Source organism: Trachemys scripta, chromosome 1 (genome assembly GCF_013100865.1).
Source record: "Trachemys scripta elegans isolate TJP31775 chromosome 1, CAS_Tse_1.0, whole genome shotgun sequence".
NCBI lineage: Eukaryota > Metazoa > Chordata > Testudines > Emydidae > Trachemys > Trachemys scripta.
The window spans coordinates 166,725,047-166,752,844 of NC_048298.1; the positions used below are offsets into that span (position 1 = coordinate 166,725,047).

Here is a 27,798-nt window from a genome sequence, read left to right on the forward strand (position 1 = left end):
ACGTAGCTAGGCACTGAAGAGTATGAAAAACCTGAAGTGGAAAATATCCTTACAGTCCTATGTAACAAATAGACAAGTTCACGCTTATGTCATACTATTATATCAAACATATTAACTGTCAATATACCAGTAGTTATACCAAATGCCCACAGATCTGGCATAAAACTTTAAGATAAGTATTATATTTTAGTGGCACTCATAGAACTCTGCCCAAATAAACAAGGGGTTGGGGTTTAGCCTATACAGAAGGCAAAAATGATTAAAAACAAGTGCAATTATGCAACTATGCAAAGAAACCATGAATAAATGATAGACACACACTATTGTTTGACTTGGTTATAGTGACAAGACAGAATCCAGGGCAAGTTTTGATGGCTGTGCAGTAGCTTATGCAAAATAAGTTTGGTTATGTTACTCAGTTCCTGCGAGGCAGGCACCCACAAAAAACATTACCGCAGCTGGCAGCCTTGTTGGCAGGCTCGGAAAAAGTGCCAAAAACCTTGAAGACTAACTAGCCTCTCACAACTACCGTAGACCATCCAGTTCTGGGTTGGAATAAACTGGAGATCACTGAGTCAGCTTTCTGCTGCTGTAGAAAAAACAGAAGCAGCATCCTTCACACTCAATTTACATTAAAATACTTTATTGCCTAAATTTTTGTATTCTGAACAAAATAAATTAGCAGCAGTTGCAGGAAAAGTCATCTCAATAAATAAAATCAAATGAACTCAACACAGTTTTAATTCGTCTATTAAAACAAAAATGTTTCCTTGGCATGAGACTACAGTAGCTGAAGGAAACATAGGATGAAAGAGTGGAGGAAACATAGGATGAAAGAAATTTGAGCAAACATTATTGGAGCAAAAACTGTACATTCTGTGTCAACCATCACTTTTATACACTAAATTATGCAGAGTAAGCTGGAAAAAAAATACCTTTATATTTAATGGGATGGAATATTTATGGTAAGTAGAATATAGGGAATATTGGAAATATTATAACTAGTTTAACCACTGCAAACAAACACCCACTGTATTTGACATTTCTTGAAACACATACATTAAGAATACCCACTGAATGAAAAATGATAATGAAGAAAAAATTAGAAAACTTGTCATTTTTCCATCACTTCTCCCCTTTCCAATCCCAATGTTTCAAGGAACCTCACAGCAATTCTTATTGCTTAAATTCAAGTTTTAAAAATCCAGAAAGGCACACACGGCATACTATTACTTCGACTAAATTACTCTTGGTGATATATTCACATGATTTTACACCGTCAGCATATTAGTCTTTTTGTCTATGCTTTTCATATGACAGTTCGTTGATGAATCCTGAAAATCTTTGCAGTAGATGCGGGAAAGAGGGTATCTTGGGGTTAAGATGCTAACTGTGGGGGACATCAGGTGAGTAGAATGCATTAGCAATTTACTGGCACATTGGCTTTACATATTCCAATACATCTAGTTTCCCAACATCCCTGTGAGGTATGTACATTTTATAACCATTTTTCTTATGTGGAAATCATGATAAAAAGAGAAGTTATATGACTCACTAAAGGTCACACAGGAAGCCTGTAGCAGAGCTGAAACTAGAACGGATTTCTTCTACTCAGTCGTGTGCTTGAACCATAAAACACTCTTTTTCATTTTACCATCCTTCCTAACTTGAATCTCCTCACATTATTTCAGTACTTCCAGTTTCAGCCAAAACCAATATGCATAGGTGTGAGAAAATGCAAGTCTTGGTGAGGCAGATACAAAAGTAAAGATTTGATTCAAATCCATTAAAGTCAATGGCAGTCTTCATATTGATTTCAGTAGGATTTGGATAAGACTTTAAAAAGTGTCAGACCTCTAAAAGGCAAATGCAAAGCATGGTCATTATTTTAATGGTGAGGAGAGGGAGACAACTTCCCATTTCAAATGATGCAGTGCTTATTTGACAATGAGCATGAGCGTAAATTAGTTTTGGCTTATTTTCTTAGAAAGACAGCTCAAAAGAAATTAAAAACAATCTAAAACGTATTTAATCAGTTTTTCAGGATTACTTTATGTATATATAATCTCTCAACGTGTAAATCTCTCCAGAGATATAAAGCTTTATTTTGAGAAAACATCACAAGATGTTGCAATTAGGTTAGCAGAAATTATATCCTGATCTGAAATGTAGATGACTATAAAATAGCCTAAACATAGGCAAAAATCCAGGATCGGATTACTATATTACTTTTTAGTTTTTCAGTTTTCTAGCAGGAATTAATGCTTTTGTTGTGTAGGGTTTATACCAAAAGTACAAGAGAAAGCTAGAACCCCGCAAGCTATGCAGCATGGTAATCAGCATACTGACACATGAAGAGGAGAGATGCAGAAATGAGTGTTGGTCCTAGTATCTGATTTCACTTCTAAACAAAGATATTACAAATTTATGATACAATAATGACAACCAGACTATAGACTACAATTCAACAACTGATACATAAAAGACCCAAAACTTTTTTCCCCTGGAAGGCAGCCCTCAAACAATCTAGGATGCACCATTAAATTGCATCCATTCACTTTGGTCAAAGAAATAGGAATTTGCTTTAACTCTAGAAGCAGAGAAATCCCTTAACTGGGTTGAGTGGCCTTTCCTAATTGGCTGTTTTGAATTGTATCAATTTAGTCCCACATTTGGAAAACAAATACCTCATACTTAATCTGCAGCATGAATGTCTTGATATCCCTAACTAAAGAAAAAGGGGAACAAGTCAAAAGTGTCTGCTCTCTCACTACTATTTTTTCCATTAATAGAGCCACTGCAAAGAAAATTAGGAGTTAACAAGAATATTGCAGGATTCACTTCTTAAACTACAGAACCTAAAAGGGATACTGGAAATAAAAAAAAAAATGCTCAGTTCTTGGGGTAACATTCTAGGATTTTTTTTCCTGGAAGGCCTAACTGCTAAACTAGTCCAATGGACAACAGTATACATTTATAGTACCTAATTTCAGAGTGAGGAATTTATGTATAAAATAGACATGGAAGGTGTCTTTGTAACTTCCCCTTGAGCCTATATTTCTAGCTGCATAATTTTGCAACAGGAAACAATAAGACCACCAACAGAAAACAATAAGGCCACCAACTCAAGACATAACTGAGTTAGAATCTATTTTAACTCTATATTCTTGGAGAAAAGAGCTTACATTTAAAAAGTGTACATAATTTTATTTAAACTAAGTTATAAAAGCAAATGAGAAAAAGTGAAAAAAAAAAGGACTGAAAATATACCCAAGAAGAGTGTTATTGCCTGTAATTTGATGGGAATTTAGCATAAATTCTTATATCGATTCCTTTATACTACTCCCAGATTATGGGTCATAAAATTATTGTCTCATATGTAGTGCTGGAAAAACTGCAGTGGGGAAGGGAATTTATTTTTATTTTATTTCTTTGGATTTCTAAAAAAATAATAAAAAGTGGCACCTATCCATAACTTGGGGTACACAATATAAGTTACCAAACCGAAAAACAAATTAAACCATGGTTTGTCCTCTCCACCACACCATCAACCAACAGAACTGAACTTCCTACTTTCCATAAAAGGAAGGATGGTCCAATGATCAGAGTGCCTGCCTGAAACTTGAGACACCTAGGATCAATTCCTTGATCCACAACACACTTCTTGTGTGACCCTGGACAATTTAACTTAGTTGCAGTGTGTTTCAGATCCCCATCTGTAAAATGGGGGGGTAATAGCACATCTCTACTTCACAGAGTATTGTGAGAACAAATGCATTAGAGACTGTGAGGCACTTAGATACTACAGTAGCTATCATTTAAGTACCTAAGATAGGAAGAAAAGAAAAAAAATAAAAAACACACACACAAATCCCATCAAATCCTCTGCAGCAGTCTGTGCAAATTTAGAACATATCATTTGCTTCTATCCCAAAATAGAGACAGTCTGGCATGAGAATAATAACCATTACCAAATACCGGAATGAAAAGAATTCAGTTCTCCCCACGTGAAGTAAACATAGAAACATGTGGTACAGAAATATCAAATGTTAAAATGCAAATGCTTCTAAAATGTTTTGCTAGAACCTTAGATGATGTAAATCAGCGTAGCTCCATTGACTTCAGTGCAGCTATGGCAATTTAAACTAGTTAAGTATGTGGCTGCTTTCTTGGACAAGAATATCCCACTATATATTAAAGACAAGGGAGACAATCTATTCCCTATGACTGGTGGAAATAGAGTGCTGAATGTATTCATTTTAAAGCAAATGGAAGAATTTTAAAGCTCTGTGGTTCTGCTTTCTTAAGTTACACAACAGAATCTTCCATAAGGCTTGAGGATAGAGAGACAGAGTAGTGGACAAATGGACAATTGAAGCTGAAAATGGACTGACTGTAACTCTGTCTTGGTGAAGTAGTAGTACTTTGGGTACCTTTGTGTTAGCAGAGTATGGGTAAAGGTCTTCTTTATACAAGTACTGCTTTAAAATATTTAATAGTAAATGTTAGAAATTAAAATGTGAGACTGAATCTGTCAAATACTTAAGATACATCGTTTTTGGTTTTCTGTTGGATATTTTGGGGGTTGGCTTTATTTTATTTTTTGGTTTTAACTAACAGTTATGGCACAGATGTGTTAAAAAGACAAAAAAAGGAGAACTCCAAAGTGTTTATGATCATTTAAAAATATTTACACTAGCTGTATGCAATATTTACAAACCATACTGCTAAGTCCTCAATTAAACACTACAGAAAAAAAGCCTAAATCAGGTAGGTCAGATAATTTGCCCTGGAAGATCTAAATGAGATATAGTTCAACATCATGCAGTGCCCAATACTCACTCATTTTCATCTGTCCTGATCCCTCCTGATATTGCACAGATAATCAGAGGTTTTGCAGTGTGACAGAGTGGTCCAGCAGCCTATCCTATAAAAGTCTATCATTCATTTGAAAAACATAGAAATTTTCGTACATTCTGATTTGGAAACATCGTGTGGAATGCCTGAATGCTCATAATGTGACCTTTTCTTCCTAGTTTTGTAGACTCAAAATGTTCAGAAAGAATAGATAATCATCCAAAGCTTTGGATGGTTATTTGTATTGAATGCAAACTATAATTGTTTCTAAGCAGCACACATCCCTGGCACCATTTTATATTTTCTTTAACAAATTATTTAAAAAACTGGAACTTAAACTAAGATCAACATGGACCTCAATACAGACTTTTTTTATTCTGGCAAAAAACAAAAACAAACAAACAAACTCACTCGGTGGCAATGAAGAAAATATGAGAAAATTAACTAGGCAGCATGAAGCAACGCAGTGTTTGCACATACTAGCAATCCCTTCTTCAAATATATTCCACCTAGAATCAGGTTTGCAGAACAAAGAAAAAAATAAGCAGTCATATTATGGTACAAGTGAAAGAGTTTAAGGGTGAAAGATGTCTTCCTTTGAGGGAACTGCCAGAAAGAAAGGAGATAGTACTGAAATGGAACTTCAATAATGCCCAGAAAGTTAATTATTTTGTGTTCATAAAAAACACTATCTTTCTGTAATGCCATTTGAAGGGTCAATAATCAATACCTAGAGGTGACTATTTCCCCTTCCAACATGAAGAACACTTGAAAGGCAGCTAGGTGCGTGAACAGGAACCTATGACCACATTCCAAGACAGAATCACAAGAAGACTCAATCACTTAACTATGTCCTAAATTGAGATGTCAAGCTGGAGAAAGTTTTTTTTTTTTTTTTAAAAGAAGTGATAGACAGTTGGCCCGATACTTCAGGACGCAGAGTAAAGATGCAGGGCTTAGTCTAGGATAATGAGATTCTCCCCCACGCACGCACACCCCCCACCCCTTTAAAATGGAAGAAAAGGCAGTTGGGTCAAATTGCTGCTCTGTGGAATGAGTATGTTTCAGTAATGCTTTATTCAGCCCAAGGTTAAAAAGATAACTATAGGCATGCACATTTTGCAGATCTTTGTTCTGGAAGGTTTGACAGATACCAGTATATGTATCATTGCCTGCAAATGAATTATTTTTGCAGACTTTCTGAATCAGATCACCAAGTTTGCTCTTTAAGCCTAACAAAACTGACTTTTTACAAATTGATGTTACTCATTGAACTACTTAGCTCTAGTTACGTACACCAGTGCAGAAGCTCATCTATTCTTTAAATCTTCCTTTATGCATACTGCAGGAATTTGTTCTTACCATTAGACAATAAACAGGGGAAGAAAAAAAAAGAAGAAGAAATGTGTGCTAACCACACATTACACCATCCCATCCCAGACTATAAAGAGTATCCAAGTGGTTTTGTAGGTATTCGGAATATATTCAAGTAATTTCATATGGTCAGAGGTGAAAACAGAAATAGGGACTTACCGGTACGCGACTGGGTTGGGGCCTGCAGAAGGGGAGGGGATGGGAGGGGGTGGGTCAGAGCCAGCCCCGGCCCACCCTGTACTGGTAAGTGCCCTCCCTCTCCCCCGCTGGGGGCTCCGGCAGCAGCTTAAAGGGCCCAGGGCTTGGCCGCTGCTACTGCCCCGGGCCCTTTAAACTGCGTCCGGAGCCCTCAGCTGCTGCTGCTACCCCAGGACTCTGGCAGCGGGTCTCCAGGGGCTGTTTAAAGGGCCCGGGGCTCCCGTGCCTGTACCGCCACAACCCTTTAAATAGCCGCCTGCGGCCTATGGAAAGGGCCAGCAATTTGGTGGTGGGTCCTTCGCAGCTTTTTTTTTTTTTGCCGCTTGGAGCGGCAAAAACGCTGGAGCCAGCCCTGCCTTTAAATAACCACCGGAGCCCCGCTGCTGCTACCCCAGGGCTCCAGCAGCGGGGCTCTGGTGGCAATTTAAAGGGCCTGGGGCTCCAGCTGCTGCTGGGAGCCCCAGTCCTTTAAATTGCCACCTGGGGAAGCTGGGCCGCCCCGGTACGCCATACCAGCTCTTGCCGGTACGCCGTACTGGGGCGTACCAGCTTACTTTCACCTCTGCATATGGTATATATTTCAAAATGCTTGAAGAGAGAATCTTGTGATAGTTCAATGAAAGCCAATTTCCCTTTCCCCCAATTCAGACTCTCCTTATCTAAAGCAGAACAAGAGAAAAGTATATTTAAATACTGATCTTGATTTTGCTCTTTGTGTTCTAGGGCTGGACGTGAAAGGATCTTTCTTTAAGAGACACAATTAAAATCAATAGTGTTCTTTCCTTGCTAATTGGACTTCACCATTCCTTCAATCTTCTGAGTTTACTGAGTGACATCAAATCATATGTAAACTTCTTTAGGCCCAAACATTTTCTCACACATTTTTGATTGATCTCTTTAATACTAATTCAATATAAGAATCTGAAAGAACCCCCCTATTAACACCTCACCATGTATCTTAGTTCCTTTCTCCTATCTGATCACCATCTAGGTCTAGTCTTAACTAATTTTTCATTCTTTTTGTAGCCAGTGCAAGGAAGGAGAGAGTAGAAAGAGGAAAACTGTTAAGTTGTAATCATAAAGGTTGGAAGCTGTATCAAAATGTCATTCTCTCATATGATTATCAAACATGTTTCTCAGTGAAATATTCTGTTACCTAAGGGAAGATAATTGTAATGTTTAGCTAAATTATGACTATGTAGTGAGATCTATATCCTTAAGTTATGTAATTAGCTTTTGCATATTTGAGTCAATTTTTTTTTTTTAAAAAAAGCCTTCAAATAAACTCTGGTAAGAACAAATATTCTTCATTGGAAAAGGAGAGGGGGGAAAAAGGAAATCACAATCCTAGTAGATGAGGAGCCTGATACTTGCAGATGGTTTTCAACTAAACAAGCAACACCTCAATGACTTTGAGTTGATCAACACATAGCTATAGCCGAGTCAACTCAGAACATTCCCTGAAGGAACCATTTCTGTTTTTCAAAGAGCAAAAGCCACAGTGGTTAATAAGATGTGTTTTCCACTTTTGATCATTTGTTCATTCACAAAGATTTCATTTCTGGTGATTTCACCCATCATGTCAATGTTTACTTTCTTTGATGTTCAAAGTCGTTTGTAGTGCCAAACTAGATCTACTGAAACATTGCTCTGTTTAAGCAAATAGAAGTTGCTGAATGAAACAACTGGTAATTTAACTCAGAACTTGATATTTTCTGTAAATGTTATACAAGTAAACCAGAATAAGGGATTTCACTCTGGGAATCTTGTGGTGATATAGTTTCAACTAATGGCCAAATGCTACTAAATCCATGGGGCCAGATCCTCAACTGTTGTAGGTTTTCATAGCTCCATTAAAATAAAGTTACAGAACTAAGACAATTTGCATCAGTTCAGGATGGGGCCCCTTATTCTCATCACTTGGACAATTGCTCTCAAATGTTATCCTGCATTATGCAGAGCAAATGCTGTCCCAACCACCAATAGAATATTATGCATTTCTAAGAGAGACTGAGAAGGTCTCTTTGTGGGTCTACAAGTTTGAGTAAACCAACTGTGCAGATTTTATAATTTTCATTAAAATGAATATTTGGGGGACCTAGCTGGCTTGCTTCCATTAGCACTAAACAACCATCTCTGTCCCTACTCCTGTAACTGACAGTTAAGGTTATATCCTGCCATTCTTTCATGCACAGAACACTGTTCCCTAAGTCAACTTGAGCTTTGTGTATTGATCAATTACTGATAGGCCCTAATTAGTGTCATTTACATGTAGTTTTAGATAAGGATATGATTTATTCATGGAGGTCAGTGATGTTACAGGCTCTGTGACTTTAGCAGCCCTCCCTGACTCTAGCTTCAGCGGTCAGTGCTGGGGCCGAGCAGGAGTTATACATCCCAGACTCACGGCTTTGACTGGAGAAGGGGCCACCCCCTTCTCCCACCCCCGCGGCTGTGACCCTGCCCCATGGCTTCAGTAGGGTCTGGAGTCTGGCCTGTGCCCCATAACTGTGGCAGATGGGCTGGGGCTGTCCATTCCTCCCCCACCCCAATGAGAATCCAGGTATCATTTTTCCTCCCTCCCTATTATTTTTAGTAAAAGTCATGGGCAGGCCAGAGTTCCTGTAAAATTTTGTGTCCGTTACTTTTACTAAAAATAACCATGACAACATCTTCAGATAATTTACTTACAGATAATTAAATATTTCAATGTGGTTAATTTTGATATAAAATACTTACTGTGACAGACCCAGACCAGTGGGGTATAGGAGTCTGGTAGAGGGCAAATATACTGGTCACTGGATGACTAGTTTTCTGTTCCATGAGGGACCAGAGCAAGGGCTGCACTATAGTAATCAGGAACCTGCTAGAACCAGTTAAGGCAGGCAGGCTAATTAGGATACCTGCAGCCAATTAAGAAGAAGCTTCTAGAATCAATTAAGGCAGGCTATCAGGGCACCTGGGTTTTAAAAAAGAACTCACTTCAGTTTGTATTGGGAGTGTGATGAGCTGGGAGCAAGAGGCACAAGGAGCTGAGAGTGAGAGGGTGTGCTGAGGAGCACAAGCATGATCAGACACCAGGAGGAAGGTCCTGTGGTGAGAATAAGGAAGATGTTTGAAGGAGGCCATGGGGAAGTAGCCCAGGGAGTTGTAGCTGTCCTGCAGCAGTTACAGGAGGCACTATAGACAGCTGCAGTCCACAGAGCCCTGGGCTGGAACCCAGAGTAGAGGGCGGGCCTGGGTTCCTCCCAATTGACCTGGACTGTGGGTTCTCCCAGAGGGGAAGGTCTCTGGGCTGTTCCCCAACCCACATGGTGAATCTCTGAGGCAAGAAAATCCGCCAATAAGTGCAGGACCCACCAAGATAGAGCAGGAACTTTGTCACATTGGTGTCAGTGGTGGGATTTTGGGGTGCACAGCGCGGCGGAAGAAGAGTGATTTAAACAAAAAAAGAAAAAAGAAAAAGGAGAGGTTTATTTTTTTTCACTACAATGGATGACGTAGTGCGGGCACTGATACAAGTTACGGCGGCCCAGCAGGAGGCTACCCGTGTCCAGGCAGCCACCCAACAGGAGGCACTGCGGCTGCAGCAAGAGACCAATCGCCTGCTGATGGAGCAGGCTGCTCAAGACCGAGCTATGCTGCGGGAACTGGTAAACCAGGTAAAGTCCCTTACAGAGCTGAATCGCGGCATGATGGGACGCGGCTCATACGGGCCAGCCATTGGCTGCAGAAAATGACACGGGAGGATCATGTAGAGACATACCTTCTGGCCTTTGAGAGGACAGCCCTACAGGAGGCCTGGCCTCGAGATCAGTGGTCTGGCATCCTTGCCCCATTCCTGTGTGAGGAGGCCCAGAAGGTCTACCACGATCTGCCTGAAGAGTCTGCGGCAGACTACTCCCAGCTAGAAGCAGAGATCCTGGCCAGATCTGGGGTAACGATAGCAGTGCAGGCCCAGCAGTATCACGGTTGGAGGTACCAGGAAGACAAAACCCCGCGGTCCCAATTGTATGACCTCATCCATCTCACACGAAAGTGGTTGCAAACAGAGTCCCGGAGCCCGGAAGAGATATTAGCGGTTCTGGTCATTGACCGATACATGAGGGGACTACCACCAGACCTTTGTGCCTGGGTAAGCCAGAAAGAACCCTCCACCTATGATGAGGTTGTCGCCCTGGTAGAGAGGTGAAGGACAGCGAGGGAGCTGACCTGACCAGTTAAGGAAGAGGCACCCCGGGTTAAACTAGCAACACCAAGCCAGGAGGGCCCAGGTGGAAAAAGAGAGAGGCTGAAGGCCCATTAGAGGCCACAAAGAGTCGGAGCACTGAGGGAGAAGAGGATTGTGATGTTAGACTGCCCAAACCAAGAGACCGGGGAACACCTAGGGCTCCACACAGATGTTATGCCTGCGGGGAGTGGGGACACATAGTTGCACAGTGTCCCAATGCTGAGGAGTCTATGCAGTGTAACCTGGGGAAGTGGGCAGATCCATGCTCCCTAATCCATCTTTGGGGGTCTCACTAACCCCACATATGTATACCAGACCAGTGAAACTAAATGGGGTAGGGAACACAGCACTGGTTGATTCAGGGAGTGCTATCACGCTTATCTCAGGGAAGCTCGTGAAGCGTAGTCAGCTGCTGCAGGCTAAACATACAGGGATAACATGTGTCCATGGGACAGTTAGTTACTACCCCACCATCCCAGTAAAAATCGAGATCCAAGGGAACACTACTGAGGTAGCAGCAGGTGTAGTCCCTAAACTCCCATACCCGGTGCTCATAGGGAGGGACTTCCCAGGGTTTGGAAACTTACTTCCAGTAGGGGGATTGGAGAAAGATGGGGACCCTAAAATTGATGAGGCATCCACAGCAGACTGTCAACCCCCAATCTTCTCTGAAATATCCCCAGATTTGTTCTCCACTTCCAGACAGGATAGAAAGACAAAAAGGGAAAGAAGGGCAACTAAGGCCTTGGGAACCCGAATACTGACCCAAAGCCAGAAGATCGCTCTTGTAGGTAGGCGGACCCGCGCAGCTGAAAAGGAAGACACGCAGGAGGGAGAAGCACCTGAGTCTGACCCCCGCTCTAATGCTTCTGAACCAGTAGAGGCAACAGAGACTGGGCCCCTAGATCTTGGGCAGATTAGCCCTGGGAGAGGAAATTTTGGACGGGACCAGGCAGAAGACCCAAGGTATGACAACATTAGGAAGGAGGTGACTGAAATAGATGGGGTCCTCGTGGAAGGGAAACCCCAGGGACCAGGACCCTACTTCATAATGAAGAAGGATCTCTTACACCGGGTTGCACCCAGTGCAGGGGCAGAAGGTACAGCATATCCTAGTACCTCAAAAACACCAGAACACTGTATTAAGTCTTGCTCATAGTCATCTTTTTGGGGGGCATTTGGGGGTAGAGAAGATCCTGGCACGAGTCCTACGACGGTTCTTCTGGCCCGGAGTACATGAAGAAGTGCGGAGGTACTGTGCCTCCTGCCCGGAGTGTCAGCTGCACAGTCCCTGTCCCCACTTGAGGGCACCTTTAGTACCCCTTCCATCATAGAGGTCCCCTTCGAGCGAATAGCCATGAACCTAGTGGGATCCCAGGAGAAGACGGCTCGAGGCCACCAATATATACTTGTTGTTTTGGACTATGCTACTCGCTACCCAGAAGCTGTCCCCCTGCAGAACACGGCCTCTAAACTATAGCCAAAGAGCTGGTGGGGATCTTTCCCCGAATGGGGCTACCGAAGGAGATATTAACCGACCAAGGAACCCCATTTATGTCAAAGCTAATGAAGGACCTCTATACGCTGCTCCATATACATACCTTGAGAACTTCGGTCTACCATCCGCAGATTGATGGGTTGGTAGAAAAGTTTAGCCGAACCCTCAACGCTATGATAAGGAAGGTGGTAAGTCGGGATGGGAAGGATTGGGACACCCTACTACGCTACGTTATGTTCGCTATCTGGGAGGTACCACAGGCCTCAACTGGGTTCCCCCCTTCGAGTTATTATATGGGCATCACCCCTGTGGTATACTAGATATCGCCAAAGAGATCTGGGAAGAGGAACCCAATGAGGGGAGAAATATAACAGAGCATGTAATGCAGATGAGAGACCGGATAGCCCGGGTTACCCCTATTGTACGGGAACATTTGGAGAAAGCACAGGAGGCCCAGCAAACCCATTACAAATCGCCAGGCAAAAGTGCGACAGTTCCAACCAGGGTATCGGGTTATGGTGGTGGTACCCACAGCAGAAAGCAAGCTTCTGGCCCAATGGCAGGGGCCCTATGAGGTGGTTGAACCCGTGGGGGAAGTAACCTACAAGGTGCGGCAGCCAGGACGCAGAAAACAAGAACAGATTTATCACGTTAACCTTCTGAAACCCTGGAATGCACAAGAGGCATGCACAATGGTCCAAAAAGACCTAACCCAGGAAAACAAGCCTTCCAAACAGGTGAGAGTGCCTCCCAATTTAACACCAGACCAGAAGAATGAGGTTTCTGAGATGACCTTCCGGAACCAAGATGTGTTCTCGACAAAACCAGGTCGAACAACCGAGACATATCACCACATCGTCACGAACCCTGGGGCCAGAGTAACAATGAGGCCCTATCGGGTGCCAGCGGCGAAAAGGGAGGAAATAAAAGCAGAAGTAAAAAAAGTGCTGGAATTGGGGATCATCGAAGAATCCCACAGTCAGTGGTCCACCCAATCGTGCTGGTGCCCAAACCTGATGGCACCACAAGATTTTGCAACTACTTCCGGCGACTAAACGAAGTATCCCAGTTCGACACGTACCCCATACCTCGCATAGTTGAGCTAGAAGACCGTCTGGGTAATGCCTAGACTTGACAAAGGGGTACTGGCAGATTCCCCTTGCAGAAGACGCAAAGGAAAAGACTGCGTTCTCTACACCAGAGGGTCTTTTTCAATATACTGTCCTCCCTTTTGGACTACATGGAGCCCCAGCTACCTTCCAGTGCCTTATGGACAAGCTATTACACCCGCATAACAGTTATGCTGCTGCCTACTTGGACGATGTGGTCATTCATACCCCAAACTGGGAAACCCACCTGGAGAAGGTGAAGGCAGTCCTCGATACCTTCAGGCGAGCTGGCCTTACAGCAAACCCTGCCAAGTGCGCTGTAGGGTTTACAGAGGCCAAATATCTTGGCTAAATTGTGGGAAAAGGTCTGGTAAAACCCCAAGTGAACAAGTTAGAGGCCATCCAAAATTGGCCCTGACCAAGTTGCAAGAAACAAGTCCGGGCGTTCCTAGGTGTGGTGGAGTATTACCGACGATTTATTCCCCACTTTGCCACAAGGGCAAGCCCCCTGACAGACCTAGTGAAAGCCCGTGGACCTGATCTGGTGAGATGGTCTGACGCAGCAGAGGAAGCATTCACAGACCTACGGAGTGCCCTCTGCAATAACCCTGTACTGATAGCCCCCGATTTCACCAAGGAGCTTATCCTACAGACGGTTGCATCGGAAGTAGGGTTGGGGGTCGTTCTATCACAGATGGTTGGGGAGGAGGAAAACCCAATACTATACCTCAGTCGGAAACTCCTTCCAAGGGAACAAAAATATGCAGTGGTGGAGAGAGAATGCCTCGCTGTAAAATGGGCCATGGAAACGTTGTGCTACTACCTGCTCGGGTGCAGATTTGTCCTCATGATCCATCATGCCCCTCTTCAATGGATGCAGCGGAACAAGGAGAAGAACACAAGGGTGACCAGATGGTTCTTATCCCTCCAACCTTTCCAGTTCTGTGTGCAACACAGAGTAGGGAGCCATCATGGCAACGCCCATGGCTTGTCACGTGTGCACTGTCTGGCGTCCCAAGCTGCCCAACCCCTTGGTGTTGAGCTGGGGGGAGGGATATATGACAGACCCAGACCAGTGCTGTACAGGAGTCTGGTAGAGGGCAAATATACTGGTCACTGGATGAGTAGTTTTCTGTTCCCTGAGTGACCAGAGCAGGGGCTGTACTAGAGTAATCAGGAACCTGCTAGAACCAGTTAAGGCAGGTAGGCTAATTAGGGCACCTGGAGCCAATTAAGAAGAAGCTGCTAGAATCAATTAAGGCAGGCTAATCAGGGCACCTCGGTTTTAAAAAGGAGCTCACTTCAGTTTGTGGTGGGAGTGTGAGGAGCTGGGAGCAAGAGGCGCAAGGAACTGAGAGGGTGTGCTGCTGGAGGACTGAGGAGCACAAGCATGATCAGACACCAGGAGGAAGGTCCTGTGGTGAGAATAAGGAAGGTGTTTGGAGGAGGCCATGGGGAAGTAGCCCAGGGAGTTGTTGCTGTCATGCAGCTGTCACAGGAGGCACTATAGTCAGCTGTAGTCCACAGGGCCCTGGGCTGGAACCCGGAGTAGAGGGCGGGCCCGGGTTCCCCCCAAACCTCCCAATTGACCTGGACTGTGGGTTCTCCCAGAGGGGAAGGTCTCTGGGCTGTTCCCCAACCCGCATGGTGAATCTCTGAGGCAAGAAAATCTGCCAATAAGTGCAGGACCCACCAAGATAGAGGAGGAGCTTTGTCACATTACATTATTTTATTGGCTTTTCTTGTTTATCTCTATGGCCTATCTGCGCTCTATCTATCTGCTGATATGGCAGAGCTGATGAGCTGCAAATCTCCCTGCTGATTTAGGTCAGCAAGCTGCTCATGAATCCAGCAGATGTTTCTGTTATCTAGGCCAATAGAAACCTTATGGACCCCTTCTTCTTCATCTCCTCCCAGGAGCAAATGTTAACACAGCAGATATCTGGATGTATGCCATACAGCAACAAAGACAAGAAAAAGCTGCTGTGGCATCTATAAGCATAGTACTGTATACAGATATGTTTTGTTCATCTGTAAGGTTATTATTTACAATTACCATACTTACTGCATTCCCTTCAACATTATATTCTTGTTTTGAAGATATGTATGGGCCCCCTTCTTCTGTGCTATTAAGCTTCAGTGGACCACATAGATGTAAACTAGAACAATATTTTCTTGCATTATGTAAACTTCCAAGACAACTTTAAAAGTGTGTACAGGAATCTGCAGGCCATTTTTAATAGAGTGCCTAGAACATGCTGGAGGTGTTTAAAAATATGACTAGGGGATTTAGGGACATAGGGTGGGATTCACAAGGGGGACTTAGGTTCCTATCTGCCACTTTAGGACCCTAAAACAAAAAATGTAGATCCTCAGAAGCCCTGCTGAGCTGCTGCCTAATTATGTGGGTGTCTAAATTTCCCCAGTGATGTCCCCTAGGTTCCTACATTTCTGCTAGTCGGTATATTCATAGCTACCTCAATCCTGACACCACCAAACAGCTTAGTGCCTAGCTCAAACCTAAACCCCTACAGGGGTCACAAACTAGATGTTCTCTTGCTGGGCCCAATCAAGTAGACGTGCTCAGAGGCCACCTTGCCACAAAGCACAGCGAAAGGTTGTGATGCCTCTCATTATATGATGTTTAGCAAACTCACGCAGAATATGGGAGCACTGGGTTCAAATCTGTCCTCTGCCTGATGTAGACCAGGTCTCCCATCTCCCACTTAATAGTCACTGAAGCTGGGACTTGAACTTGGTTCTGCCACATCCCAGGTGAGTCACCTGAGCATTGGACAACAGAACCACTCTCTTTCACTCTGACCCCACGAATACTTAAGTATTTTATACAAAGTGGAATCACCGACACTAGCAATTGAGATAGACCCACCCCATATGGGCCAGTGGTTAGGGTATTCATCTGCGGATTTGAACCTAGATCTCCCCCATCCAAGGTGAAAGCTCTGCTGACTCTGCTTTTGGATATAAAGGGGAAAGCACTTCCTCCATCTCAGTTTTTCTTGAAAAACTGAATGCCAGGCACCTAACTCCAGGAGAGAGTTCACAGCTGTGAACCCTGAGTGGAAGGAGGCACCTCCCTCCAGCCCAGAGTTAGACTCTTAACTCCCTTTGAAGAGCAAACCTTAAGCCACATGCCTCTCCTTGCTCAGCATTTCCTACTGGCAAACTTAGGCACCTAAAAATGGGGTTTGCAAAAGTCAGTATGTGAGTAAGGAGTGGCCTAAATCTCCCCATTGATTGTATAGGGATCCTGGGGACCTAACCGGAAGTTAGGAATTCTGTTTGGCAGCAGGACAGCTAGGAGTTAGGCACTCAATGCTCAGCCCAAGCCCCCCTTGTGAATCCCAACCACAACTCCCATTTATTTTAAAAATTTACTTTTATAGAGGGGAAATTGTGTGCCTAAACTCCTTTGCAAGTTTCAGCCTAGAGCTATACATTTTTCATTGTTTATTCATTCATTACAACCATTGTATGTTCCATTGTAAAATGGTAGTTCCACCACTACTAGTACAACAGGAATGTCAATGCATGTGTCTATGTCCTGCACATAATCTCCGGTTCTTCCTTATTCATGTAATTTTGGTATGTTTTCTTGTACCAAAGATTCCTTACATTTGCTGAACACAGTTGCAGCTGTTAGGTAAAACTGCGTTCAAGTGTGTGCTCAACCAGTTCTAAAAGTGGGTCTTGTGTTCATTAAAATTCCAATAAAAGAACCAAATAGGCTACAGTAGCCATATTATTGCATTAGTATAAAAAAGTTTCCGAAGTTTGAAATGTATAAAACACAGCAAATCTATGGAAATTATGTTTTATTATATATAAAATATTTCTTATATAAAAATAAAATCTACCGATGTAAAAGAAACCAGTGAGTATACTGATATATGCATTAAAGTAATTTTCTAGCTCAGTGAATCCATGTCAGAAATGGTTGCCTATGCTAAAATAACACTTCTTTCTTTGCTCTAAAAATCTTTTAGTTGAAGACTTAACTTTTATAAATTACTGAATTATTTTAAAGGTGATTTGGTACCTAATAAAATGTTGAGCTGAATGGGTTTCTTTGTAAGACAACTGCAGCGTCTGAACACGGCTACTGGGAAAGTGTGCACTAAACTTGTTCTGCATATTAGTGAGAAATAGTTTGCTTTGCATATGTTTAATACTAGACAAAATGAAGGCTCAATTTACAGGGTAGCTGGAAAATTCCATTTTGGATCACATCAGTATCTCTTTAGTCTTTGTGATTTTGTGTATAAAAAGGGATTTTTCAGGACTAAACGACAACAGTATTTTATCATGAGTAACAAGAAGGAGTGCAGTTGTAGTAGTATCTGTAAAGACTAGAATGGAAAGTAGCTGCTAAATGCCCAGATTATAGTGTCAGAATGAATAAGTGCAATACACATCCTCACACACACCAAACTCCACATTTTCAAAAAGTGATGTTGCACTATAATATTCTGTTCCACTTCAGTAAAAAAAAAAACTGCTCAGGTATCAAGGACAATTAGTCCCACGTGTGGTTCAAGGATGGAGGACAGGTACAAGTCCTGTGATGCACACACGTGAGAACCACACAAGAAAATTAACAAAAAGTACTCAAGGATGAAAATATTTTAATTTTTTTTAAGTGTGTAGAGTAGTTAAAGAATGCAGAGAAAAATAGGGATCCTAGCAGTATTTATTAATGTGGAGTTGTCAATTTAGAAGGTGAGTAGGGTTGCCAACTTTCTAATGGCACAAAACCAAACACCCTAGCCCTGCTCCTTCCCAGAGGCCCCACCCCTTCCTACTACATTCCCCCTCATTCGGTGGCTCACTCTCCCCTACCCTCACTCACTTTCACTGGGCTGGGAAAGGGGCTTGGGGTGTGGGATGGGGTGAGGGCTCCAGCTGGGGGTGCAGGCAGTGTCTCCAGGCTGAGGGATTCGGAATGTGGAAGGGGTTGAAGCAGGAGTTTGGGGTGCAGCTGGGAACGAGGGGTTCAGGGTACAGGAGGAGGCTCTGGGGTGTGTGTGTGTGGGTGGTCGGTCTCTGGGCTGGGAATGAGGGGTTTGGAGTGCAGGAGTGGGGCTCTGAGTTTGTGTGTGTGTGGGGGGGGGAGCTCGGGGTTACCTCACACGGCACCCCATTTGTACAACCCTTAATCTCCCATCCTCACAAGAAGTACATCCCAGGGTCACAGAGATAGGAGGATATTTGATATAATAAAAGATTATTATTTTTTCAGCTCCCATACAAAATTATTTTAATTCCTGAAAAGAAAGACTCCTTAAAAAGAAGACAGACAAGAAAGAAACCACAGTTATGTGATAAGGGCAGTACTCACTAGCAACACTACTGTAAACAGACAGTCAGCTCTTCACAGTAAAGTGGAATACTTCAAACATTATTCATGCCTAGGGCAGGTCAAAAATTACAAGACACATACTGATTTGATGTCTGTCTTTGATTCAAGGTTAAATTAACTCTCTATTGAATTCAGCTTTTGTTATTGTTATGAAGTACATCCCCCTATCATTCATATTTGGGGTCAGGTCTCAAATTGTTTTAACCTGCTTACTGAGTTTGTCATATGCCATATCTGAGCAAAATTGTTTTTTTTTTGTTTTTGTTTTTTTTTTAAAACCATAGAGCAGCAGGGAATGAAACAGAGTTGTTTAAAAAACAAACAAACAAAAATACAATTGCTACTTGGTTTTGCCCTCAAATCCCTTCCCTCCCCCCCATTTGCGTATTTATGCTTGCTTGCTTGATGTTAACCTATTTTGCAACCAGTTCTTTGGTATTGCTGCCCTCTGCTGAAAGCTACCAGATGTCCTGGGCCTTGCAGTCTACTTCCTAGTGGAGAAGACCTCAGTGACATGGAGTTTGGGTATATTCTAACTGTAACTTGCTTTATTTACATGGACACAAATGGTATACAGGTAACCCCTGCTTTCAGAAATCTCAGCCCAATCCCCAGAGAATGACTCTGCCTCAAGAACTGAGTCCAATCAGAGACCCAGGATGTGAGCAAATACTCCTGCTGTTTGCGCAATTCCCTCTACTCAGAACCTTTCATAACAAAATGGCCACCACACAACATTTTCCCAAGACTGAACTCTTGTTTGCAAGCTACAAAAAGGAATATAGAAGACTATGTAACATCACCACATAACACTTACCAGGACAAGCATTTTAAAAGCCAATAACAAATCACTTTTCATATCATTAACAGTAAAAGAAATGCACGTACTAGTAACATTTATTTATGCTCTATTCACTTTTATGTGTTGCTTCATACCTATAAGTAGAGGAACCAAAGGCTTGATGATGTCAAGAAACAGCAGTAAAGAAGCTTTCGAATGCAACACTTCGTTCAGTAAGCCTGAGTGAATTCTGGTCTTGAGCACTATTAGGAGTTTGAGAGAGATCTATAGACTGTTCAACAGACTTCCAATTCATTTCTATAGCATCCACTTCATTTTTCAGTTTCTCTCTCCCAGCACAATAACCATGAACACTGGTTAATCAAAACCAGTATTGCCAAGAAGAGTCAAGTACAGGGCAGGAAAAGTCTGGCCCATTCTAAAATAATCCATTTATAGGAAGTCAGGAAAAACAAGAATTTGATCTTCCAGGCTGATGAGAGCCTTAATTCAAATCTATATAACAGGGGTCGGCAACGTTTGGCACGCGGCTCGCCAGGGTAAGCACCCTGGAGGACCAAGCCAATTTATTTACCTGCTGACACGGCAGGTTCGGCCGATCGCGGCCCCCACTGGCCACGCTTCGCTGTCCCGGGCCAATGGGGCCGGCGGGAAACCGTGGCCAGCATATCCCTCGCCCGCACCGCTTCTTGCCGCCCCCATTGGCCCGAGACAGCGAACTGCGGCCAGTGGGGACTGCGATCGGCCGAATCTGCCGCGTCAGCAGGTAAATAAACTGGCCCAGCCCACCAGGGTGCTTACCCTGGCGAGCCACGTGCCAAATGTTGCCAACCCTTGCTATCTAAGTTGAGAAATAATTCCATTTGCAGTATTTAAAAAAAAAAAAAAAAAAAACCACAATCTTCCACCAGCCAAAGGAGGTTCCCTGATGTGTTCTGTCAACCCCACCTCTTCTGTGTAACTGTCTCTATGTGAGTGAGTGGGAAAGAGAGAAAAGACAGAGGAGAATATGCACTGAATAAGAATGTATTGTTAACATTAGAGATGGCTCAAAGCCTAGCCTAAGAGTTGTTTCTTCACATCATTTAAATCCACATACACAGGCAAATTATGCATTCTTTGTGAAATATAAATGTATGTCTTTAAAATACGAAAACAAATTGTGTGGCTTTAGCTAAAACATAAAATTTGTCCTGTCTTCTGAGCAGCACAAAACAAGGGAACTGTTACATTGTCTGTTCCACTGAAAAACCCAACATTATTTACACAGCTTTTGGGCAATTATTTTGAAAGTATAAAATCTCTGTAGCTTATGCATCTCATTTCTACGCATGAGCATTTCCTTTCTGGGAATATGCATGGATCCTCAGAAGATGTCCTTCATAACAATGGCTTTTAATGGCTCCATTCTGTGGGGGCAGAGGTAAAATCTTTTTTATATGTTCAGCAAGAGCTATTTAAACATAGTTGTGTATATATGCACTGAGCCATAAGGCCAATGAACATTTTGTTTGCTGGCCTAGTCCTTGAAACAAGCCACAGGGTCAGTACTCCCTCATTAACATAGTGTTGGAAAACTAAAGTGTTCAAAAAGCAGAACAGGCCCAAAGGAATTCTGAGATCTTAAATAATAAATATTAGGTTCTGGTTTCATATTTTTAAGTTTTCCTCCACATCCATGAGGCAAATTTACTTTTCCACATGTTCAAATGATTCCACGAGTCAGGACTTTAAGAAAAGCATGAAATATTGCAAGACTTGTGATAAAAATCATGAGAGTTGGCAACATTACTAATACACTCTAAAAAAAAAAAGTGAACGCAGCTGTCGTGTGGAGAGTGGGTGTGTGACGTTGTGCAGTCTATATCGTTTTATAAAAACATGATAAGTGAATATAATGTAACTGGAATATGCTTCATGCAAAAGGTCTCTTGTAAGGTATCATTACAAAGCTTATAATCTACTGACTGTGATCATCCGATTTGTATAAAGGTACCACTCTTGTATCTAAAACTAGAAATATAAAATATAACTCTGATGGCCTATTGTAATTATGTAAAGTGTGGGCCATTGATAATGGTTTGGAATCTTGATGACTCCCATTAATCAGGCCCATTGTCTGCAGATGGCTGTGTTTACCTGTGAGTATGTCTGTGTGCTGGCAAGTGGGCAATGAAGTCTTGCAGTGACATGTGATCATGTCACCTGAACTGGAATCCATCTTTAACCTGGTGCTTTTCCAGTGACGGGGGGTGGAAACCCAGAGGGACAAAGGGTTCCCGCCTTATGCAAAAGATATATAAAGGGGTGGAACAGAACAAAGGGGAGAGAGAAGCCATCATGAAGAATCCCCTAGATATCACCTGAGCTGCAATACTTGGAACCACTTAAATCCTACTGTCTGTATTTAATAAAATCACCTTTTATTTAGTAATTTACTCAGAGTATGTATTAATACCTGGGGGAGCAAACAACTGCATATCTCTCTATCAGTGTTATAGAGAGCGAACAATTTATGAGTTTGCCCTGCATAAGTGTTATGCAGGGTAAAACCGATTTATTTGGGTTTAGACCCCATTGGGAGTTGGGCATCTGAGTGCTAGAGACAAGCACACTTCTGTGAGCTGTTTTCAGGTAAACTTGCAGCTTTGGGGCAAGTGATTCAGACCCTGGGTCTGTGTTGGAGCAGATGGGAGTGTCTGGCCAGCAAGACGGGGTGCTGGAGTCCTGAGCTGGCAGGGAAAACAGGAACAGAAGTAGTCTTGGTACATTGGGTGGCAGCTCCCAAGGGGGTTTCTGTGATCCAACCCGTCACAGGGTGTTGAACTCAGAATCACACGCATTCATCCCATGATCATGTAGTCTTTACACGTTAAGCTGGTACTGTGCTAAAGGGGGTGGGGAGTAAGAGAAAGAGCACTATATACCTGGAGATTACAGGTGACAGTGTACTACAGTGGCGTGGAAGACCCACTTGATGGTTGGTCAGAGGTCTGCCACACCTGTGGTACTCAGAGCTAAGTGTCTCCTTCTCAACTTTCTAATCCAGTATTTTTGCCATATGCCAATCAATAGCCTCTTGATCCACCCCCTTCTCACAATAAGAAAAAGGGACCAGAGTGTCTTTTTACCCAATACCTGACTGAAGATACCGAAAAAAACAGAGTATGAGACACATATATAAATTATTAGAAATGTTTAAAAAGAAAAAGGTTTTTTGCAGATCTTTTGCTGAAAGTTTTCACTGAAGTTTTATAATTTTAAGTTTTTTCCACCCAGTTCTGTATCTCCTATAGAAAAATTCAGAATGAAGGAAGGGGGGTGGAGGAGAAAGAAAGATTCAAAAGTAATTTAGATCACATCAATTTTTAAAGTATTCACCGGGGAAATGTTAGACTAAAATGTGCTGTAATAAAGAACATCTTCCAACTTCCCAAAACCACACCAGTTGCATAAGCTATGACCACCTGGACCAAGAACAGATATGCAACAACAAATGGATTTGCATCTGAAATAACTAACATGTTCACTTGCTAAGGCACAGGAATTAAAGAAATATTTTTTCTGTAACTCATTTATTATAGGATGTCTGTTGGCTTTAAAGTATTGATTGTGACTCCCTTTCTAGATTTGTCAACTTTGTAGAAAATATTTGCTCAATATTACTTGCTCTTAGTGATTAAAAACCAAAAACCAAGCACTCTATCTCCCTTGTGGTGCTAAGAAATCTTTTCCAATACAAATAAAAACTCAGATATGAACAGTGAGAGCAGCCACATGTTATTTGAAAGGAGATTAAACACATTGCCATACTAGAGTTACTGAAATTAAACACATTCAATCAAAAATATGTCCATGACACCTGAAATTTTTTCCAAAAAACAGTTGCCATCAGCATGGAAAAATCAGCCCAAGAAAATCTATTGCAGGCAACATTTGCCTGGTTTGGTATGAACTAAAGAACACTACCCAAGAAGAGAGGACATAAAATATGTGTTAATTACAGCCAGCTCAACACTTAAAAAAAAAAAGAAAAAAAGAGAGAGAGAGAATAATAATGATAATACAAATGAAAAAATAAGGAATACAAACGTAATTTCTCTAACACATACATTCCCCCTACAGCAACTCTTCACCTTAAAAATGAAGTGAAAATGCTACATTTATCCATCAAGTGAACAAACTCCTACCAAGGCAAAATGAGCCTTGCTAGTACTGTACACGATCATCCACAGATTACTGAATACAGAACTTGAAGTCAAATAGTCAGCAAAACAAAGGTTTTCCTATATTCCTCGTTGGATTTATGGTGTGCGCAGTCTTCTATTATTATTATAAATCATATGGAATAAGTTTATAGTTTCACAAACAAAGTTTACAATATTAAAAAAAAATTAACATTTTCTTGAGTGCTTAAGTAGAAATCTAAGACCCATTTTCAAAAATCACTTAGGCCTAGTCTACACTACGAGTTTAGGTCGAATTTAGCAGAGTTAAATCGAATTAAGCCTGGACACGTTCACACGGCTAAGACCCTTTTTTTGATTTAAAGGGCCCTTTAAATCGGTTTCTTTACTCCACCTCCGACGAGGGGATTAGCGATAAAATCGGCCTTAGCGGGTCGGAATTGGGGTAGTGTGAATGGAATTCGATGTTATTGGCCTCGGGGAGCTATCCCACAATGCTTCATTGTGACCGCTCTGGACAGCACTCTCAACTCAGATGCACTGACCAGGTAGACAGGAAAAGACCCTCGAACATTTGAATTTCATTTCCTGTTTGCCCAGCATGGAGAGCACAGGTGACCACACAGAGCGCATCAGCACAGGTAACCATGAAGTCCCAGGATCGCAAAAGAGCTCCAGCATGGACAGAATGGGAGGTACGGGATCTGCTTGCCATACGGGGAGATGAATCAGTGCTAGCTGAACTCTGTAGCAGTAAACAAAATGGCAAAATATTAGAAAAGGTCTCAAAGGCCATGAAGGACAGAGACCATAACAGGGACGCACAGCAGTGCCGTGTGAAAATTAAGGAGCTAAGGCAAGCCTACCACAAAGTCAGAGAGGCAAACAGAAGGTCCGGGACAGAGCCGCAAACATGCCGCTTCTACACAGAGCTGCATGCTGTGCTAGAGGGTGCAGCCACCACTACCCCAACCGTGTGCTATGACTCCTTCACTGGAGAAACACACAGGGAAGAGGGTTCGGGATACGAGAAAGATGAGGATGAAGATAATGTAGATAGCTCACAGCAGCAAGGAAGAGGAGAAACCGGTTTCCCCAACAGCCAGGATATGTTTATCACCCTGGACCTGGAACCAATAACCCCCGAACTCACCCAAGGCGTGCTCCCAGACCCTGAGGGCACACAGGGGACCTCTGGTGAGTGTACCTTTGTAAATATTACACATGGTTTAAAAGCAAGCGTGTTTAATGATTAATTTGCCCAGGCAATCGCGGCCAATACAGCTACCAGAAAAGTCTGTTAACGTGTATGGGGATGTAGCGGAAATCCTCCAGGGACATCTCCAGAAAGCTCTCCTTCATGTACTCCCAAAGCCTTTGCAAAAGGTTTCTGGGGAGGGCTGCCTTATAGGTAGGACACTTTACCACGCCAGGCCGGTAGCACGTAGTCTGGAATCATTGCATAACAAAGCGTGGCAGTGTATGGTCCCGGTGTTTGCTGGCATGCAGACAACATCCATTCCTTATCTCCTTTTGTTATCCTCAGGCGAGTGATATCATTCAGAGTCACCTGGTTGAAATGGGGCGATTTTATTAAAGGGGACATTCAGAGGTGCCCGTTCCTGCTCTGCTGAACAGAAATGTTCCCCGCTGTTAGCCACGCGGTGGGGGGGAGGGGTGAAGTGATCGTCCCCGTTGGGTTGGCCATTTAAAATGGGTTTGCAGTGTTAGGGTTTGTGCTGCATGTTAACCCGGAAACCGCAGCCCCTCCTTTTACACTGCAAACCCATTTTAAATGGCCAACCCAACGGGTGCTTGGTATGGGAAATGGGGGCGCTACTGTTTGAAACCATTCCCACATGTTAAGAAGGTTAAAAAAGCCAAAAGACTGTGGCTTTCCATGGCTGCCTGCAAGCTGAATTCTGTTGCCTGGCACCGCGTGAGTGATCTCTCACACCAAACCGGCAGGCCCTCAATATAAGAGGAAAAATGCGAGCTTGTAACGAAAGCACATGTGCTGTGTAATGTGAACAGCAAAATTTAATGTGAAAGAGTGTACCCATTGTTCTCTAAAATGTGTCTTTTTTTTAACCACCTCTCCCTTCTCCTCCACCAGCTGCAAATGTTTCTCCTTCGCAGAGGCTAGTGAAGATTAGAAGGAGAAAACGGCGGACTCGGGATGACATGTTCACAGAGCTCCAGATGTCCTCCCACGCTGACATAGTACAGTAGAATGCGTGGAGGCAGTCAATGTCAGACTACAGAAAAGTACAGTATGAACGAGAGAAGAGGTGGCGGGCTGAATCACGGGATGAACAGAGCAAGTGGCAGGCTGAAGATGATAGGTGGCGTCAGCTTGCAGACAGAAGGCAAGAGTCGATGCTCCAGCTGCTGGAGCATCAAACTGATATGCTCCAGCATATGGTTGAGCTGCAGGAAAGGCAGCAGGAGCAGAGACTGCTGCTACAGCCCCTGTGTAACCAACAGCCCTCCTCCCCAAGTTCCATAGCCTCCTCACCCAGACGCCCAAGAACACGGTGGGGGGGCCTCCGGCCACCCAGTCACTCCACCCCAGATGATTGCCCGAGCATCAGAAGGCTGGCCTTCAATACGAGTTAAAGGTTTTAAACTGCAGTATGTCCTTTTCCTTCCCTCCTCCCCCACCCATCCCGGGCTACCTTGGCAATTATCCCCCTAGTTGTGTGATGAATTAATAAAGAATGCATGACTGTGAAGTAACAATGACTTTATTGCCTCTGCAAGTGGTGCTCAAGGGGGGGGAGGGGTGGGTGGGGTGGTTGGTTTACAGGGAAGTAGAGTGAACCGTGTGTGTGGGGGAGGGGGGGGCCGGAGGGTTCATCAAGGAGAAACAAACAGAAGTTTCACACCGTAGCCTGGCCAGTCACAAAATTCATTTTCAAAGCTTCTCTGACGTGCACTGCTGTGCTCTTCTAACCGCCCTGGTGTCTGGCTGCGTGTAATCAGCGGCCAGGCGATTTGCCTCAACCTGCCACCCCGCCATAAACGTCTCCCCCTTACTCTCACAGATATTGTGGAGCGCACAGCAAGCAGCAATAACAATGGGGATATTCTTTTCGCTGAGGTCTGAGCGAGTCAGTAAGCTGTGCCAGCACACTTTTAAACATCCAAATGCACATTCCACCACCATTCGGCACTTGCTCAGGCTATAATTGAACAGGTCCTGACTCCTGTCCAGGCTGCCTGTGTACGGCTTCATGAGCCATGGCATTAAGGGGTAGGCTAGGTCCCCAAGGATCACGATAGGCATTTCAACATCCCCAACGGTTATTTTCTGGTCCAGGAAGAAAGTCCCTTCCTCCAGCTTTCGAAACAGACCAGAGTGCCTGAAGACGCGAGCATCATGTACCTTTCCTGGCCATCCCACGTTGATCTTGGTGAAATGTCCCTTGTGATCCACCAGGGCTTGCAGCAACATTGAAAAGTACCCCTTGCGGTTTATGTACTCGGTGGCTTGGTGCTCTGGTGCCAAGATAGGGATATGGGTTCCGTCTATTGCCCCATCACAGTTTGGGAATCCCATTGTAGCAAAGCCATCCACTATGGCCTGCACGTTTCCCAGAGTCACTACCCTTGATATCACTAGGTCTTTGATTGCCCTGGCAACTTGGATCACAGCAGCCCCCACATAGATTTGCCCACTCCAATTGATTCCCGACTGACCGGTAGCTGTCTGGCATTGCAAGCTTCCACAGGGCTATCGCCACTCACTTCTCAACTGTGAGGGCTGCTCTCATCCTGGTATTCTGGCACTTCAGGGCAGGGGAAAGCAAGTCACAAAGTTCCATGAAAGTGCCTTTACGCATGCGAAAGTTTCACAGCCACTGGGAATCGTCCCACAGCTGCGACACGATGTGGTCCCACCAGTCTGTGCTTGTTTCCCGGGCCCAGAATCGGTGTTCCACGGCATGAACCTGCCCCAGTAACACCATGATTTGCACATTGCTGGGGCCTGTGCCTTGTGAGAGGTCTATGTCCATGTCAATTTCCTCATCACTCTCGTCGCCACGCCGCAATCGCCTCCTCGGCTGGTCCTGGTTTTGCTTTGGCATGTCCTGGCTCTGCATATACTCCAGGACAATACGCGTGGTGTTCATAGTGCTCATAATTGCCGGGATGATCT

The 27,798-nt window shown here is 43.4% G+C and overlaps 1 protein-coding gene across 3 annotated transcripts in view; it reads right to left on the bottom strand.

Annotated features, from left to right (window-relative positions):
* The window catches only part of CADM2 (cell adhesion molecule 2), a 1,010,468-nt gene that overhangs the window by 251,895 nt on the left and 730,775 nt on the right, over positions 1 to 27,798 (bottom strand). The window lies entirely within an intron of this gene.